The sequence below is a fragment of the Polypterus senegalus genome, chromosome 6 (genome assembly GCF_016835505.1).
Source record: "Polypterus senegalus isolate Bchr_013 chromosome 6, ASM1683550v1, whole genome shotgun sequence".
In the NCBI taxonomy this organism is placed as follows: Eukaryota; Metazoa; Chordata; class Cladistia; order Polypteriformes; family Polypteridae; genus Polypterus; species Polypterus senegalus.
This window is the reverse complement of record NC_053159.1, coordinates 162,329,775-162,346,743: the sequence shown is the minus strand read 5'-3', so window position 1 is coordinate 162,346,743 and position 16,969 is coordinate 162,329,775. Positions and strand designations below refer to the sequence as shown.

At 37.2% G+C, this 16,969-nt stretch overlaps 2 protein-coding genes across 3 annotated transcripts in view; one reads left to right on the top strand and one right to left on the bottom strand.

Moving 5' to 3' along the window:
- pkp4 (plakophilin 4) overlaps window positions 1-10,307 on the bottom strand; it is a 312,340-nt gene extending 302,033 nt beyond the window's left edge. For both annotated transcript variants that reach the window (XM_039757447.1, XM_039757448.1), the window contains exon 1: window positions 10,136-10,307. The gene's annotated coding sequence lies outside the window, so the exon portion shown is untranslated. The remainder of the gene's footprint in view (window positions 1-10,135) is intronic.
- A 200-nt stretch (window positions 10,308-10,507) lies between these two features.
- Window positions 10,508-16,969, top strand: part of LOC120531755 (coiled-coil domain-containing protein 148-like) — a 233,834-nt gene continuing 227,372 nt past the window's right edge. Inside the window, exon 1 of the mRNA XM_039757449.1 lies at window positions 10,508-10,533. The gene's annotated coding sequence lies outside the window, so the exon portion shown is untranslated. The remainder of the gene's footprint in view (window positions 10,534-16,969) is intronic.

Here is a 16,969-nt window from a genome sequence, read left to right as displayed (position 1 = left end):
TCTTAAGTCAAAGAGTTGAGATTCCTGTGTGCGTGAGAGTTAAACAATCAGAGCTCAGCTATAAGTAAAAATGCATATAAAACTGGCACAAGTAAAACAAATAGATGAGTGGTTTGGATTGTGAAAGCAGAAGACAGACCTTCTGTCTGATGCCTCATGTTTGTCATACCAAGACAAAATGAAAAAAGTCATGACGCTGAATGAAATACAGGTACTGGAAAAGTACAGATAACCCCAAATGTTAAAATAGTGCTGTAGCAGTATTTTGGAATTTTTGGTTCCCGAAGTCTATGTCACCTACCCTCTCAATACCCCTTACCCCCTTTTCCCTCAGCATTTAGTATTGTAAACATAGAAACATTTTCCAATATGTAAGTTGCTTTGACATGACCAGTACTTGAGAGGAGAACAAACCCCAATATTGCTATGACATGACAGACTTCATGGGACCACAAATTTTTTCAACATTATTGGGACTTCACATGGATCTGTCCCCGACCCCTACCCCTACCCCCACCCCCACCATTACTTCAATGAGATTGAGACTTCACAGGGGATGCCCCCACTTGTTACTTTGTTCTGCAAAAAACATAAAGTGTGCAGTCTTCAAAGGTGTGTATTATTTTCTTGAGAGAAAAAGATGAACTGGACCTGCCCAGGACAGAAAAAGAAAGGCAAGGCCCAGATGGGCAACTACATAAGACATCCAACACCATGCATTTTTCCAGTCATCCTCTGACCAATGTTTGTGTTCTTTTGCACCATTTTAAACCAGTCTGTTTATTTGTAAGTAGCACATATGGCTATTTCTTTGAAACCAAACATTTAAGGCCAGAACCCAAGGATCATCCTTTCCCTATTGGAAATGACACTGGTATATTTCAAAAGACGGGGGCAAAAAAAAAGTCTAAACCTGAACAAATGTAGCACTAGGGCCTGCTTGAAACATAAAATAACTAACTAACTGGAGATTTGTTAGCTGCTATATAAATATTGAAAAAAAAAACAAGGTAAAAAAAAATATAAGAAGTGCAACACTTGGCAAAAGGGCAAATGGGTGTGACATCCCACTTAATATATAGAATATCATCTATTCTCTCAGGCCCAAAGAGGACATTAGCACATTTTATGATGTTAGTATTCTGTATTCTTCAGGTGTCAATCCCTGCTTTAACTCATTTAGTCAATAAAGTTGCCATTTTTGTTACCTTTTTATCTTCTATGTTTTAGTTATTATCGGAACATGGACAGATGCCAAGAAAGTTCCATCTTATCACATTTAACAAGTGTTTACTTAAAATATTATAAATTGCAAAGTTGGAAGGAAAAACTGGATTTTTTCGGAACCATTCATCCAAGATTCCAAAGCTGCCAAGGGGTAAGTTTGTTTAACAATTAGCAGCCAAAATATCCCAAATGCAAAGTGTCTAGAAAATAAAAATCATCTGTATAACAGGGTCAGAGTCTATGTTCTTTCTTTCAAACAATTTTCTTGCAGAAATTGCTAACATTGTAGTCAAGGTGGAATAATCTGGAAGAAAGCAAAGGAAACCGTAATCATATGAGATGTGGAACAGTGACACACAATTACAAAATTGAGGGAGATATAAAGGCAGCAAAATAAAATAATAATTGAGAGGCCTCAATACTAAAATTAGTCCTAATCTCACATTGCACTTGCACATTGCATATTAAGGAACTTGCTGTTGACTGACCAGATATAACACAGAAATAAAACTAGATACTTATAAAATAATGACAAAAAGGGTAATGAATGAACAATCTAGGAGGATAAGTCACATGCATTTCAAGTAAATAATACCTTAAATAAAAAAATAAATAAATAAAAAACAAACAGAAAAAAACACAATTCGCACCCAAAAAGTGATAGGTAGGTACACATGTTCGAATTTTCAACTACTGCCTACTTTCAGTAGACAGTTTGAACACTCCTGGATTAAAACAACAAATTTCTTTTTTATATCATGCGTTTTTCACATTATTACGTTCCTCAAAGCACTCAATAGTCCACTAACAGAAGTAGAGAAAGTGATACATACAAAAACACAAGTCGACAGTGCATACCTTAAAGCTAAGCAAGCACCAATTGTCTCTCATACAGTTGCCAGAGAATTAGTAAAACTATTATATTTGTATATCTGCCTTAAATGTTTCAATTTATTTTCCCTACTATGGATATAAAGGTTTAACTATGCAAGTTAAACCAAGGATTCTGGACAATGACTGCAATAAGGGCTTATCTGGCATTTGTCCGGATAACTGGTGCAAAGTTATCTTCCCTCCAGATATTTGTGAAATACTTAACACATGAATGAAGGACAGAATGAAGGATGAACAGAAACATGGAAGTCAAACCTCCAGTAGTACTAGAACATTTAAAACAAGAAATTCCCATTCAATTAATAAAACATTATTATAAAAAAATATTATGAACATTCTGTCCTTGAAATATATAAAATTCCCAAAAGAGGAGTTTGAAATTTGTAATTTGGGAAAAGGATGTCTGGTTTATCCAACACAGTTTGTGTTCCTCACAAGCCTCAATACACAATGTATTCAAAGATATGGAAGGAATTTAACACTTTGTACAATTCAAAGCCTAGCTTCAGTCCCTGTGGGCTTCGGATAGAACACAAACAGATTTCCTCCATGTGTCACAAAAGACAACTAGATGAGACCTGGGTTTAAGAAAGGCAAACAGGAAGTCTAAAAAACTTTATTATAACTGGAGGAAGAAAATGTTGATAACCAATCAATGGTAAGCCCAAGCAGGGGCCATTAAATCAATGTTCTCATTAACATGAAAAATGGCATTTATCTCTTAGCATGTTGGCTAAGGTATTCACTGCTAATGCTTAAAAGGTTCTTTAAAGTGGGGATTTAGAGGGTTCTAAAGAATAAAAAGAAAATCAGAATAAGAACGGTTGTTTTACATTTGCATTAATGAGAGCCTCTTGAGGCCATGTCACTTTATACGACTTTCCTAACAATTTTCAGTTGTAGCCTTCATTTACATAATCTTAGAGAATCAGAGGCAGACACCACTCCTGTGAGGTCACAAATGAACACTCATCCAGAGGTATAATTTATAGAATGCAGCAACCTGGAAAATGAAACATGTACATTTTGGACCTCACAACCAGAAGTGAAGTTCGTCTGTAGGATGTTTTGGGTTTTATGTACCAAAACAAGAGGGGAAAAAAGAAAAAAGGACCAAGACTGACGCTGAGCTCAACGTATTTGTTAACCTTTCATATAGCACCAGTTCTGTCAAGCAGCATGCTACTACTGGCTGTCAGAAAAAGGGAAGAGCACAACTGTGCTAAATTAGACATGCCAGCATTTTTTCAGTTATGTAAACTGACATGATCCAGTGACAAGATCAGCAACTGCAGTTGGCACGTTTGACATGACCCACAACTAGAATCTGAATAATGCGAGATCAGGTTTAGCATAAAATGACAGTCAAAGAGCTTAGGTTTAAGAGTGAATTTGAACAAAATCTGATCTAGAATGATACTTTTAGGGTACCAATGTAATTTTTAAAGATCTGCAATGAATATACCTGTAAATTTAAAAAAAAAAAAGTACAGTAGGGTAAAAAAATTTCTAACAAATAAATTTACAGTCATACAGCTTCACAATGTTAAGATAAAAAGCTAACCATTAAAAGTTATGAAAAGGTTGATCGTGGAAGTGATGTTCAAAAACAGATCTGCAAAATAACACAGCTCTGAACAGTGTATCTGGAGCAACACGATGCAAAAATCTATACAAAGTAAAACAAACCACCATTGTTTTCCAATCAATCATCAGCATTTGTCATCAAATAAGACATTTTTCAAATAAATTCAAATTAATATGCCAATAGTGACATTTAATCTGACAGTCCTAATACAGATCCTTATCAAATAATGATAAAAAAGAGTAATGAATCAACAACCTAGGAGCAAAAGACACGAGCATTTCAAGTAAATCATAACATCAGATTATTTATATAAAAAAAAAAAAAACACACATTTGCTTTGTGAAACAGTTTCTTTTTTGTAAAAATGTCACGTGCAAGTCACAATCTGATCAAGAACATGCTACTAAAAACATTACAGGACACACTTCGGAATAAAGATACCCATGCACACTAGGTCAATTCACTGGCACAAATAGTACTGTACGCAAGTCGTAAAGGATAAGTTTGATATTTTTCAAGTTGAAAGTATTTCTTTTGAAGCAAGATATAGATTAATTTTCCACATAAAATTGTGTTCTGAAGTGAAGCTTTTTTAAATAAATTATAGAAATATTCCTAGCCTATTATGGTTTATAATTGAGGTGAAGAGTACCTAGGTCCCTTCACTTTTAAGATTATGGTAGCACATATATAAAATAAAATTTAAAAAAAAACCATGTGGGCTCTAGGGAAAGCAAACAACTCCTTGCAGACAGTGGCTGGACTTAGAATGCATCCAACTGCCCCTATATAAGATTAACCTTAGATAAAAACAAATGGCTTTTTACTTTGCTTTTTATTTTTTTAACAAATAATTTCAAATTCCAGTACAGCAGCAATAGTCCCATTGGGAATATAAAAAAACATGCAAATGGGGAAATTTAATAACCGATTCCATTTAAAGTCAAATAAAATGCATGGAATTGTTTCTTAAAAAAAAAAAAAAAACTTTCGCAAAATCCATATCATTCCAAATGGGCTATAATTCGAAACTCTTTTCCAACCACCAGTTTAATCGGCTGTGCCGTTTTGCTCCTAAATGGCTCCGATCAAAATAACAAAGGCAAACGACAAAGTTTTGACATTTAGATATACTGTATAAAGGAACCAAGAAATCGTTGCACAACAAGGCACTGGGATTAGATATCCATATACAGGACACTGACTTCCATAGAAGCGCAAAAATATTTTAAAAAGAAATGCCATCTTTCTCTCGCTGCAACAATTAACATGATTTATCTTTGTCCTCATCAAAGTGCAACGATGCATAACATAAACACTAGGGTGACCCTTTCTGATTACATAATATAAACAAACATAGCTATTGTACTTGAAAGATTAATGGAACATTTACTATGTGTAAAATGATGGTGTCAACAGGTAGAAGTTACTTTGAGAATCACAATAAAAGTTAAAAAAAAAAAAGCTCTTCTCACTTATTTAAGCTATTTTTAATTTAGAAAATATAAACATAATTGTTTCAGACACAGTGCATTTCAAGATCAAGTGTGGCTTTCCACTCACAATTGCAGCATACCAATTATACTTTGGCAGTGGATGCTCACATGCCTCATTAGCAAAGCTATGCCCTGGACCCAAATCAAAACTGAAATATAATAATTCTTCGTAATTATTACTGCGTTAGCTGCACAAGTGCCCCCTGCTTCCAGTTCACTGATCAATGAGATCACAAACATGCCAGATGAATGTAAAGAAATGGCATTAGTATTCAGCTTTGATTTCAACACAACATGAAGTCTTCAAAAACTGTAGGAGTGGCAAGTTTATAAAAACCATGACTGGTTAGCAATGCCTCTGGCCACACAGTGAAAGTAAAATGATGCAATTTTGTGAAGTTAAAGACAAAATTCAAACAGATTTAAGCATCTTATACTTACTAATATAAACAATTGAATTTGAACTTAATACTCTAAAGGATATGAACACATAATGAAGTAATAAAATTACGCAGTCAAAATAAAATCAGTATGACCATAACAATGCTCTTTTAGGGATCTGTGGTGGCATGCTTATGACGAAGCATGTAATGCTATGAATGCTGCAACTGGTGCAAACCTAAGGTCAATGCTAAGGGCAACTGCTAAAGTGTATGTTGAAAGGGTAATTCTACATAACAAATGGAGAACAAATAGGTTCTGAAAAGCAACAGCCATTTACAGATGAGAGAAATTGCCTGTCTTTTTATTTTGTAAACTAGTTAGCTCACAAACACCCCTCTCTCAAAAAAAACTACTGGCATTTTGCCACCTAACTAATCCCTACATCAAGAAAGTGAGCAAACTTTGCGATGAAAACATCATTGAATGCAGGAAGACAGTATGCATCAGATTTGCCAATGGAAGTATAATTGACATGGCAAACCCACAAGGAATTTCAGAAGCACAAGTATGTAATATGTATTGATGGATTGACAATCAAGGATCATCTATCCCAAGGCAGTCCTATGGGGTGAAACAACTAGAAAGGCTTGGGGTGGGGCACAAGCTGCAGATTAAGTATTGGATATACAGTAAACTTCATATGAAAGGCCATGGAATGTGGAATGTTTGCAGCACATTTAGAGTACAGGCCCTCCCAAATTCAAGATAAGCACTAAATTAGTAACTTTTTATTGGTAAGGTAGGTTTAACTAATAAACAGCATACTTATCAGATAGTGCCTATTATATCAGGTATCCTTACGAACGACAATTTGAGTGAAAAATCAAATATTTAAAGGACTACATTAAAACAAATTAACATCAAAAGAGAAAAATCAAATAAAAACAAACTCAACTTTATATTGCACATTTATTGGGAAATTCCAAATAAAACTGCATCACAGATTAACTGCAACCTCTGAGAGGTGTGTAAGTTAAGCCACTTGCCTAGTATCATTCAGTTTGCTGATGGCAAAAAAAAGATCTGTGACCTTGTACTTTATCAGCCTTGCAAGAAGGGGTACTGCTGAAGAAGAACTGTATCATGTTAAAGATCCATCACTCACTTTTTAAGGTCCAGATGTCATGGGTAACTAGACAAAAAGTAGAATGCAAGTTCCATCTCTACCACTCTCTTCTTGCATTTCCTGTAGTCTGAGCTACAACAGTGTACAGTAAACAGTTATCTATTTGCACAATATTTATTTCCAGTATAAGGCTGAAGACAGCTGGAGGGTATGCCAGGACTGAAAATGAGCTGATGAGCTGTACTGCAAGAATGAGTATTGTTTCTTCACAAACAACATTTACAAAACATCAACAACAGAGTGGTGCCACTTTGACCCACAATTTAACCCCAAAGTATTCTTGTGGACTATAGGAAGACACTACTGTTACCAAAATAAACTTGCAGCATCACGAAGAGTTGATGCAAAACATATCAAGAATGTAACACAGCCATATGATCAGGCGCCAAGAAGAACCAACACTATGTCCTACATTTCTGAGCGGCCTTACATTTGATGCAACATAGAAAAGAAAAAACGTGAAATGAAAAGTGACAAACTGTAAAGTTTCAGCCATCGACCTTTCATCTGGTATTTAATAAGGACTAGAATCAAAGCACTGTTTGTCTACTACTACTACTTATTATTTCATCTTATCTATAACCTGCATGCTTGATATGGCTCCGTCTCTGATGTATATATTACTCCAAGCACACAATTGCACAGATATAGTTAAAATATAAAATATTTACACTCTTTTGACTTTATAATTTTAGAATACTATAATACTTCATGGAATCAATTTGGATTTTATTGCCATCAATTATCAGAACAAAATTCTATGTCAGTTCAAAAATGAAATCCCACTAGCTGTCGTAGAATTTAAATAAAAATCAGAAAAGAACTGACTTAATAGTTAATCTCCATTACTGTAACACACTCATGTAAGCAGACACCGTTAGTAGTTACATAATTTGTTAAAGGGCATATTCATGTGTATAGTTATGGTATTTTAAACTACTATGAGTCAAATACCCCATTCTCTAGGAACTGCTCTTAATTAGTTCTTCAGTTTAAGATAAATACAACATGAGGCTGAACATTCAAAGGTAAACTCAGGATGTGGTTACTGAAAAAACAATAAATGGTTGAGTAACAAAATATCCAATACGAAGAAAAGTCCCACAATGCACAGTAAAGTCCATTATAAATAAATTGGGTAAATATAACTCAGCTGTGCAAATCAGCAAAACAGAACAATTATTTGAGCAAGGATGATAGTGGTCTCAGAGACCACCAACAGGACTAATGTTTCTCAGTTAGATGACAGAATCTGCATATGACAGTTATATATGGATGCTTAACAAATGTAGAACTTGTGGGAAGGCAGCAAAGCAAAAATGCCAGTGACAGAGGAAAAAAACAAAACAAACATTAGATCTCCAATTCAACTGCCACAACACACGGGAGATTCTTAATGCCAATTGGAGGTCAAGTCTACGTACTAATGAATCAAATCACCCCTTTCTAGGTGGAGGCTGCTCCAAGGGCAAACTGTAGCATTTCACTTAACCTGTGCAGAAGTCATCAGCGCCGATTTTCCTTGCACATCTCAGGCATAAAACAGTCAGCTGGAACACATACTAGAAGACGCTGTCATTCAGGTCACTAACCTATTTCAAAGCTTCATTTCAGACACACACGGTTTGAAAGATTAGAACCACTTGGTTCCTGAAAATGTCCTTTTAATGAAAGGAATCTTATGGCTACAACAGATTGTGAAAATTATACATTACCAGCTGCCACACCATTCTACAACTTTGTCCCTTACCCCAAAGCGCTGCCCATTCTTCATCCAACATCCACCAGAACAACATATTACACAGTCTGCCTCTTGGAGAATGTACCCCATGATGGATTAGCACTCTCGCTAGAATTGTTTCCTGATTTGTGCACAATGTTACCAGGATAAGCTTTAAATGTTTGGCAACATTAAACAGACTAGGTCTGAGGCAATGGCATGGCACCATGTCCTGGGCCAGTTTCTGCATTGACTCCCCACAACCCTACATTGGATTAAAGGATTCAGAAAATAAGGTTTAGCCGAATGTAGCTTATTAAAAGTGTACTTTACAATGTGCTTGATGTACCACTGAGGTGCTTGCTCCTTTCACACTGCATGCATGGTGCTATCTGTATGAGGTATAATGCAGAATACAAGTCAAGTGCAATTGTTAGCATCCGCGCTAAATCCACTATAGCAAATTAAATGTGCATTTGACGTACTTGCCGAATAAATGTGATCCTGTCAATAAAAAGTGGTTAAAAATAGCTTTCAAAAGTAGGAGCATCATCGTCAAGCCCCTTGTCATTTACGACTGGTTTTAATTCTGTGGCGTAAGGACATCTCAAAACAAGCGCGCGTATGTAAAACTAATCTCTCGTAAACGAAAGGCGATCCCTTTCGCGGATTGTTCCGCAAAGGAAAAAAGAAAAAACTAAAAACAATCCTGATGAGGGGTGTGTAGTGTTATTTCAGATGGGGAGCGCATGCGACACGCCCATCGATTTAGCAGCAGTACCAGGAAAGTCGAACTCCGTCTCTTCATGTAAATGAAACCATTGTCTTTAAAATCGCTTATCCATCACAAGACCCATACAAGCACATTCTGCATAAAGCTCGATAAACACAGCAGGCAGAATGATCCCTTGCTTGCAAAAAGCCTGGTGCCTGCAGCATAAAACCCGCAGGACATGGCTCAACGCTTTAAATGGAACCTGAAGGACCACCTGTCAATCAGGTGAGCGCTGACAACGTGGGAATGGGTTTAAGATTAAGTTGCTGATTTCGTGCCCACAAACTTATTTAAACCTTCCTTATCGACACATAAAATATGATAAAACAACGAAAAATGAGAACGATAACACAATGGATCCACACGGCAGTTACTGCCTTTGCCCGCAGCATTCCTCGAATTCCTCTACAGCACACACCTGCCTCGCGCCGCGCCAGAAACAGCGATTGCAAAAGCCGACTCATCTAAACTGGGCAAAACACCACCAACAGCACCGCTTGAACAACTGCTGAAAGCAAGCAGGTAAAGGCGAGCAAAGTGAGGAGAAAATAGGGGCTACACGAGCGTTTAAACAAGCTAAAGGCAACGAAGCTGAAACTACTCCCGAGAAGCCAGCACTTTTTTTACTTTGATTTCCCCACAAGCGTTGATTTCGAACTACCAAACGAGGAGTCACGTGAAGTCGGTCGCGCGCTCCGGATTAATAGGTACAGATCGAACCTTTAAGAATGACACTGTTGTGACTCGCGAGCACTTAGCTAAGTCTACGTAACTCGCGTCAACGTAAAAAATAGAAAGGAAGAAAAAAACAGTAAAGAGGAATAGGGGGTTGGCGGTAATCGAACGATTTAAAACAAGTACTTACCGTGAGGAGCAGAAGGGTCGCTATTACGACAGTCCGTGGCACCAATCGACGAGTGCCATCGAAAGGTTACAAATGTAATAACTGCGCAGGAAAAAACGACCCAGCCCCATAAGCACGATTAGCTCGTGTCCGCAGCGCGGAACCAAGCTCGCTCCCCCTCCATCTCCCTCTCTCTCTCTCGGGTTTTCCACCCGGGAGCTAAGCAAGCGATTACGTCACTACAGCCCAGCCTTCCAGGTTCAAACTCCATTGGGCTAGCGTCAAATAGGTGGGAAATCCATTGGCTTGCCTTCCTGCCAAACTGGCCAATTAAAGCGAAGGATTGCGTTGCCATAGTTACACGTGTTGTGCTCCGCTAAGCCTCTACCTTGACCGAATAAGAGAGCGCGTCGAAGAAGGTAACGAAACGAGACTTAAAGTTTAAATGCAGCGTGACTGACGTACGGATGGAAACTGTTTTATAAAGTTATCAGTGTCACAGTAGGCGTTTATTGTTCATGGCCTGTAGTTGTGTTCGTTTTTAGTTTTATTTTTTTTTGTAGTGCTGTGCATACGCTTCCTAAAATTTCTCTTGTTGGGGTTTCTTGTTTTTTTACTCATTACAGTTCTCCGTTTCGAATTTGTTAGGTATTATCCTTTTAGGCTTTCCTAGTTTATGGTTCAGTTTGCCGATGTGTGTTAAATTTGCATTTTTATTATCGCTAGGGCATCTATATTATTTAAAACCAGGCAACAAATTCTCCATTGCAGGATTACCGGTTTGGCAGCCTGCTCATTTGTCATATATAGACATGTTAAGTCACAATAAATGTAAATCTTTAGTCATATATAAATATTATATTTCGTATTAACAAAGGGCACCGCAGTGACTCAGTGGTAGTGCTGCTACCTGACGTTGCAGGTCCTCCCTGCGTAGAGTTTGCATGTTTTTCCTGTGTCTGCGTGGGTTTTCTCCCACTGTCCAAAGACATGCTGATTAGATGGATTGGCGATGCTAAATTGGCCCTAGTGTGTGTTTGACGTGTGTGCATGTATTCACCCTGTGATGGACTTGCGCCCTGTTAGGGATTTGTTCCTGCCTTGTGTCCTATGCTCGCTGGGATAGGTTCCAGCACCCCACATGGCCCTGGTCTGGATTAAGCAGGTTAGAAATGATATGACATATAGTGACAATACATTTCAATCAAATCAGTCAAAGCCTAATGTTCATATATACAGAGTAGTGTTCAAGTATAATTAATTTTTCACTTGAGCAACTTCCTTGCAGAATACAACCATTGACTAATAATTAATGATACAATTAACCAACCAGTAATTCAGTAATAGAGATCAATAAACACTATAGAGTACAGAAAATTGTGCAATAGCTACCAATATACAGACTACGGTAGTAAATATAAGGTAGAATAAGGCAGTAGAATAAAATTAGCTTTTTTGTTGTTTTTAAGTATTCAATCAAGGAACATAGCAAATATAAAACTTCAATATTTTTATTTGGCATACTATATATATATATATATATATATATATATATATATATATATATATATATATATATACAATGAAAACCACATTCCTAATAATACACATTTCTCTTTCCTCAACTGAATTCCATATACCACACCTTATCCTAAATAAATTTAGACAAAGTCACATTATTTTTGTCACATACAGATAATGCATACAATATGGTATGTACTGAAATGCTTAGTTGCTAAACTCAAAGATTTGTGCATTTAAAAATAAACAAAACAAAGTACAAGTATAAAAGTACAATTTCAGATGTTATTTTACCACTGCTACTGCACTACATGCCTCTTACTCCACACACAAATTTAAAAAATCAGATTCATAATTAACAAACATAATTTATTTTCATATGTGAAGAGTAAATGACCCCCTCCAATATGTTTTACACTCCTCTTACATTCTTAATAAGTTATCAGTTCAAAATCTCCCTGTGTAGAAGACACTTGTCCAGTACATCAGATTTCACCAAACAGTTCCATACTGTTAATCAGTTTATAGTATAGTAAGTGAACTCAAGGTTTAGTCTGTTTTTTGCAAGAACTTTGAACAAGAACACTATATCAGTTGCCATGACGTTTTTCACTTTGTTTCTTCAGCCAGTTTTGGCAGTCCTTATAGAAATTTCACATGCATGCACCTGTTCTTATTTTTTTGATTATATGCTACTCCAAAAATAAAACATATTGTTGTGAATTCTACTCTAAGTGACCAATGCTGTAAATGAGTTGGAGTCACCTCAGCAGCTTAGGAATTAAGCAATAAAGTGACAGGTCTGAGATTCAGTAATTATATAATATAGAGCAGATAAACTAAAATAGTGTACACAGCAAATAGCTCACAGATAACTGTCAGTTCGGGGATGTGGCATTCCAGTAAGTGACATTGCAAAATACAGGATGTAGATCACATGTTAAGCAATAATAACAAATTCTGACAATATGACAGTCCAAAGTAATGTGACATGAATATACAGAAATCTACCAAATCAGATAACTAATACAATGGAAGAAGTGTAGAATTTGTACAGTAAGTGTATGTTGATGGCTAATAGTGTTAATACTAGCAATCAATGCTTGTTCAGCAGTCTTGTTGCCTGGGGATAAAATCTGTCTCTGAACTTTGTTCTGTATGTACAGATGGTCCTTAATCTTTTTCCAGAGGGCAGAATGGATGAATTCCTTCATTATACTGTACACTCCTGCCTTTCTGAGGCAGTGTATATTATTTATTATTGTTTATTTATTTGGCTGACACCTTTGTTCAAGGCATTTGAGATACAACTGGTCACATTCTTTTCTTTTTCAAGTTTTAAACACAGGCAGGTGAAGTGTCTTGCTCATTGTCATGCTCATTGTCATACTGATTCAGTAGCGAGACGTGAACGCACAGCCTCAGGGTTTGACTGGCAATGCCTTAAACACTATGTCACACTGTGGATATCTTGAATTATGGATAACTCCATGACAGTAATTTTTTCTGTTGTTGTCACAACCCTTTTTGGACTTTATGGCCTAGTGGAGAGCAGCTGTTGAACCAGGATGTGATACATCCTGTGAGGACTGACACCACAGTACACCTGGTCATTACTGAAGGTAACATCTGAGGAAGTGCAAGGATTGGTGAGCCTTCTTATTGATAACCTCTGTGTGTTTATTCTACTTGGTGTCAGTGATGCAGGTGACCCAAAGGTATACCTTAGCATCACCTCTGATGTAAATAAGGGCATGTGCTACTTCCTGTTTCTTAAAGTCAATCAGCAGCTAGTTTGCTTTTCTGACATTGATAATAAGGCTGTTATCCTGACACCACTTTGGCAGTAGTCTCACTTCCTGACTGTATGCAGGCTCATCTCTGTCTGTGATCAGGCCCATAACTGTAGTGTTGTTGGCAAACTTGATAATGGAGTTACAGCTGTATCTGGCTACATAGTATTGTGAACACAGGGAGTTCAGCAAGGTGCTTAACTAAGGGGATAATGAAGAATGTGATGAAAACTACAAAACCATTAAGAGAATATACACTCTTAGGGGCCCTTGTGTTAAGTTGCTGTGCCAATCATTAAAGAACAATAATAGTCATAATCCTAATACTTTATTAGACTACTGCTTGCCTAGACCTTCTCAGGTTTTACAAAACACTTGGTATTAGTAAAACAGTCATGGTTTTGTTTTGCAAAAATTAATGACCTTTGGCACATTGCAGACAAATACCTTGCAGTTGGGGCAAGCTTACAGAACCAAAAAGTAAAGGTGCACTACATTGTTTAAAAATATCGCAATATACTTAATTAATTGGACGTGAGAACATTACATACAATATACTTACATTACATTTTCTCATTTAGTAGACACTTTTATTCAAAGCAACATTCAAAAGAGGTCAGCATAATCAAGTAAAAATAATTGACCACCTAAAGAAGAACTCAACAGAACATCACAAGACTAGCTACTTTTCTTTGGTACAAGGACCCTAGCATCAAAACTGTTTTCAATTAGAAAGATATTCACAACAGTGAGGTTGTCAGCAGTTTAGATGAAGATGGGTATTTCATTCCACCAGATAGGAGCTATATATAAAAAGAGTATAGATTGAGATTTGATGCCACATAGAAATATTATCACCGGACGTTGTTCATTAGTAAATCTGAGTGGACCAGATGGAGGTTAGAACCCTATGAGTGCCTTAATCTACAGTACAGAGGTGGTGATCAACTGACTACTTTTTATGCATACATCAAGATTTTCAACTTAAATAGTGCAATAACAGGAGCCAGTGGGGTGACCCGAAAATAGGAGTGATATGCACCTGATTTGACTAACTGAAAATAAGCCATGCCTCTGCATTTTGAATCTCCTGCAACCAGTAAATAATTACTTAACTTCAATCTTTCTTAACCAAGATCTAACTGCTGCCTTCAATATACTGTACATATACAAAAGCGTTTAGTTCCCTGAACAGTTCTCTGCTTCTACTAAATACCAATCCTAAACTGAAATTTTACTCTCTGTGACACTTGTATTTCAAAGATGTAAAACTCATTTTTTTTATTTGACAGTGTTTTATGTCAGGGTGCCACTTAATGGATTCTTTCACAAGTCTCCACCTTGTTTACACAGAGTTTTGAGATGGAATCTTTTCTTAGAGTTTTGAGATAGGATCAGCATTTGGCTGGTTTGAGAAGAAGAGCACATATGTGCTACGTGTAAGAGATGATGTGGAAAGGTGAATGTGTGAGAGTACTTAGTGGAATGGTGGAAGGTAAGAGTTTTTCTGGCAAGAGTGAAGCCAAGGCAAAGCTGGAAACAGTGTACTTGTGGCAGGAAAATAGGGAATGTGGTGGATATGAAGAGGGCGACTAAGAGTACTGTAGTTAATAAGATGACTATTAGCAAACAACTGATGAAAATACTGTAGTTTTATTGTATGCCCCTCAGGTCGGCAGAAGAAATGAAGAGTAACATGAGTTTTGAGATAAATTGATAAAGTTGATATGTCTGGTACATCAGTGGATAGCAGTTATAATTGAAAACAACAAAAATATGAGGTTGGACAATGGGACAAAGGAGACACAAGGAAACATGGTGAAAGGCTGAGCTACAGATTTCATTTGTTAAAAAGAGTAGAGGCAGAAGGTGACAAGGTAGTTTATCAGAAAGTAAAGCAAAATGCTAGAAAAATATTGTGGTGGGCACAAGGATATCACAAAAGCACAGAAAAAGATGAAAATGGATAAATCTGCACACCCAACTGGAGTGGTGTCGGTAACTTTAGAAGGGCAGCAGAATGTCCTGGAGTTGATTGATTGACAGACCTATGCAAAATTGTGTGTGAGGGAAGAATTCCTGAAGAAGTGTGCTCTTTCCAGTATACAAAGGAAGAGGTGATCTATTGTAGTGTGGTTCATATTGAACAGTCAAGATTCTGGAGTAAAAAATAAAGGTAGTTGAGATGCTGCTTGAGAATTGAGTCAAGGATAAGTTAATAATTGGTGAAAGGCAGTTTAGTTTCATTTCTGGGAAGAAAGCAATGGATGAGATAATTGTTGTCACCTAAATGCAGGACAAGCATTAGGTGAATGGAATAGCTGCATTATGTATTTGTAGATCTGAAGAAGGCATTTTGTGGTCTGCCATGGAAGTTGTTTTGGAGAAAGTAGGGAAGTCTAGATACTTAGGTGACATGCTGTCTGAGGTGAAGGCACAACAGTCATAGACAGGGTAAGAGATACATGGAAGAATTCTAAAGCACTGTCTCTGTCACCAAAAGGTAAAGTTGATGAAAGCTGTATGAAGAATATTATGTTCTTTGAGAGTGAGACATCACCAATGAAGGTGTAACATGATACAGAGCTGGAGAAAACAAAGATGAGTTTCTGGTTCGTTTATCTGCCACTATCTCTAGTCATTCAGTGGGGAACCTCACGAGCCCTGCTCCCTTCTCTTACTGCCGTCTCTTGGCATTTAGCGGCTGGTTGCTCTGGCTCCTTGGTGCGACCCTGCCCTGTAAGTGCTGTCTGCTTGCTCCACCCAGGGCCACTTCCCTCCACTCTATAGCAGCACCAACCCTGCCATGATCCTTCTTTTTTTCCTTTTAACCTCCAGACTGTTTTTTTTACTTTTGTCTCTTTTCTTTCTCTTTGGTCTTGATCTTTCCCTCTTTCCTGGCATCCTTTATATTCTTGTGGTTGTGATATACTGATTACAATCTGTAGATTACCTAAGTGGAATTGCTGACCTGATCCAGCAATCAGCTTGCCTCCATCCCAAACACCCTGCAGTAACCCAGCTCCTCAGCCATGCCCACTCCCATAGAGTCTGTCACAGTGTTTTTATTCTAAAATTTGCACACTGCCACAGACCCCTAATGTGCATCACCACACAGAATTTCCCCATTCTTGTCTTAAAACTACCAGCAATTATTGTATGTGTACTGGTGTGTAGCATCGGTTTAGACTTTAGCGTTCTTTATTTATAACAACAACAGTATGCCTGCTCGAGCCTTCTTAGGGGAAAATCCCCCCATTACATTTTACCTTCGCCTTTCCATTTTCTGTACAAACTATGCGTATCAGCACATCTTTGGAACTCCGAGTGATACCCCATCCCCCCATTATTCAGCACATACCAAAAAAGGAGTACAAGCAGTTCCTTTTTCTGCTTCAGGTACTGGGTCAAGTAATTATTACTGAAGGACCTGTTTGGATAGGACTGAAATTGTACAGTTCTTCTGGTAATAATTACTTTACCTAACCTCCTGGTTTTAAACAAATCCCATACGAATAGGGCTTAAGGTGGTATGCATGTG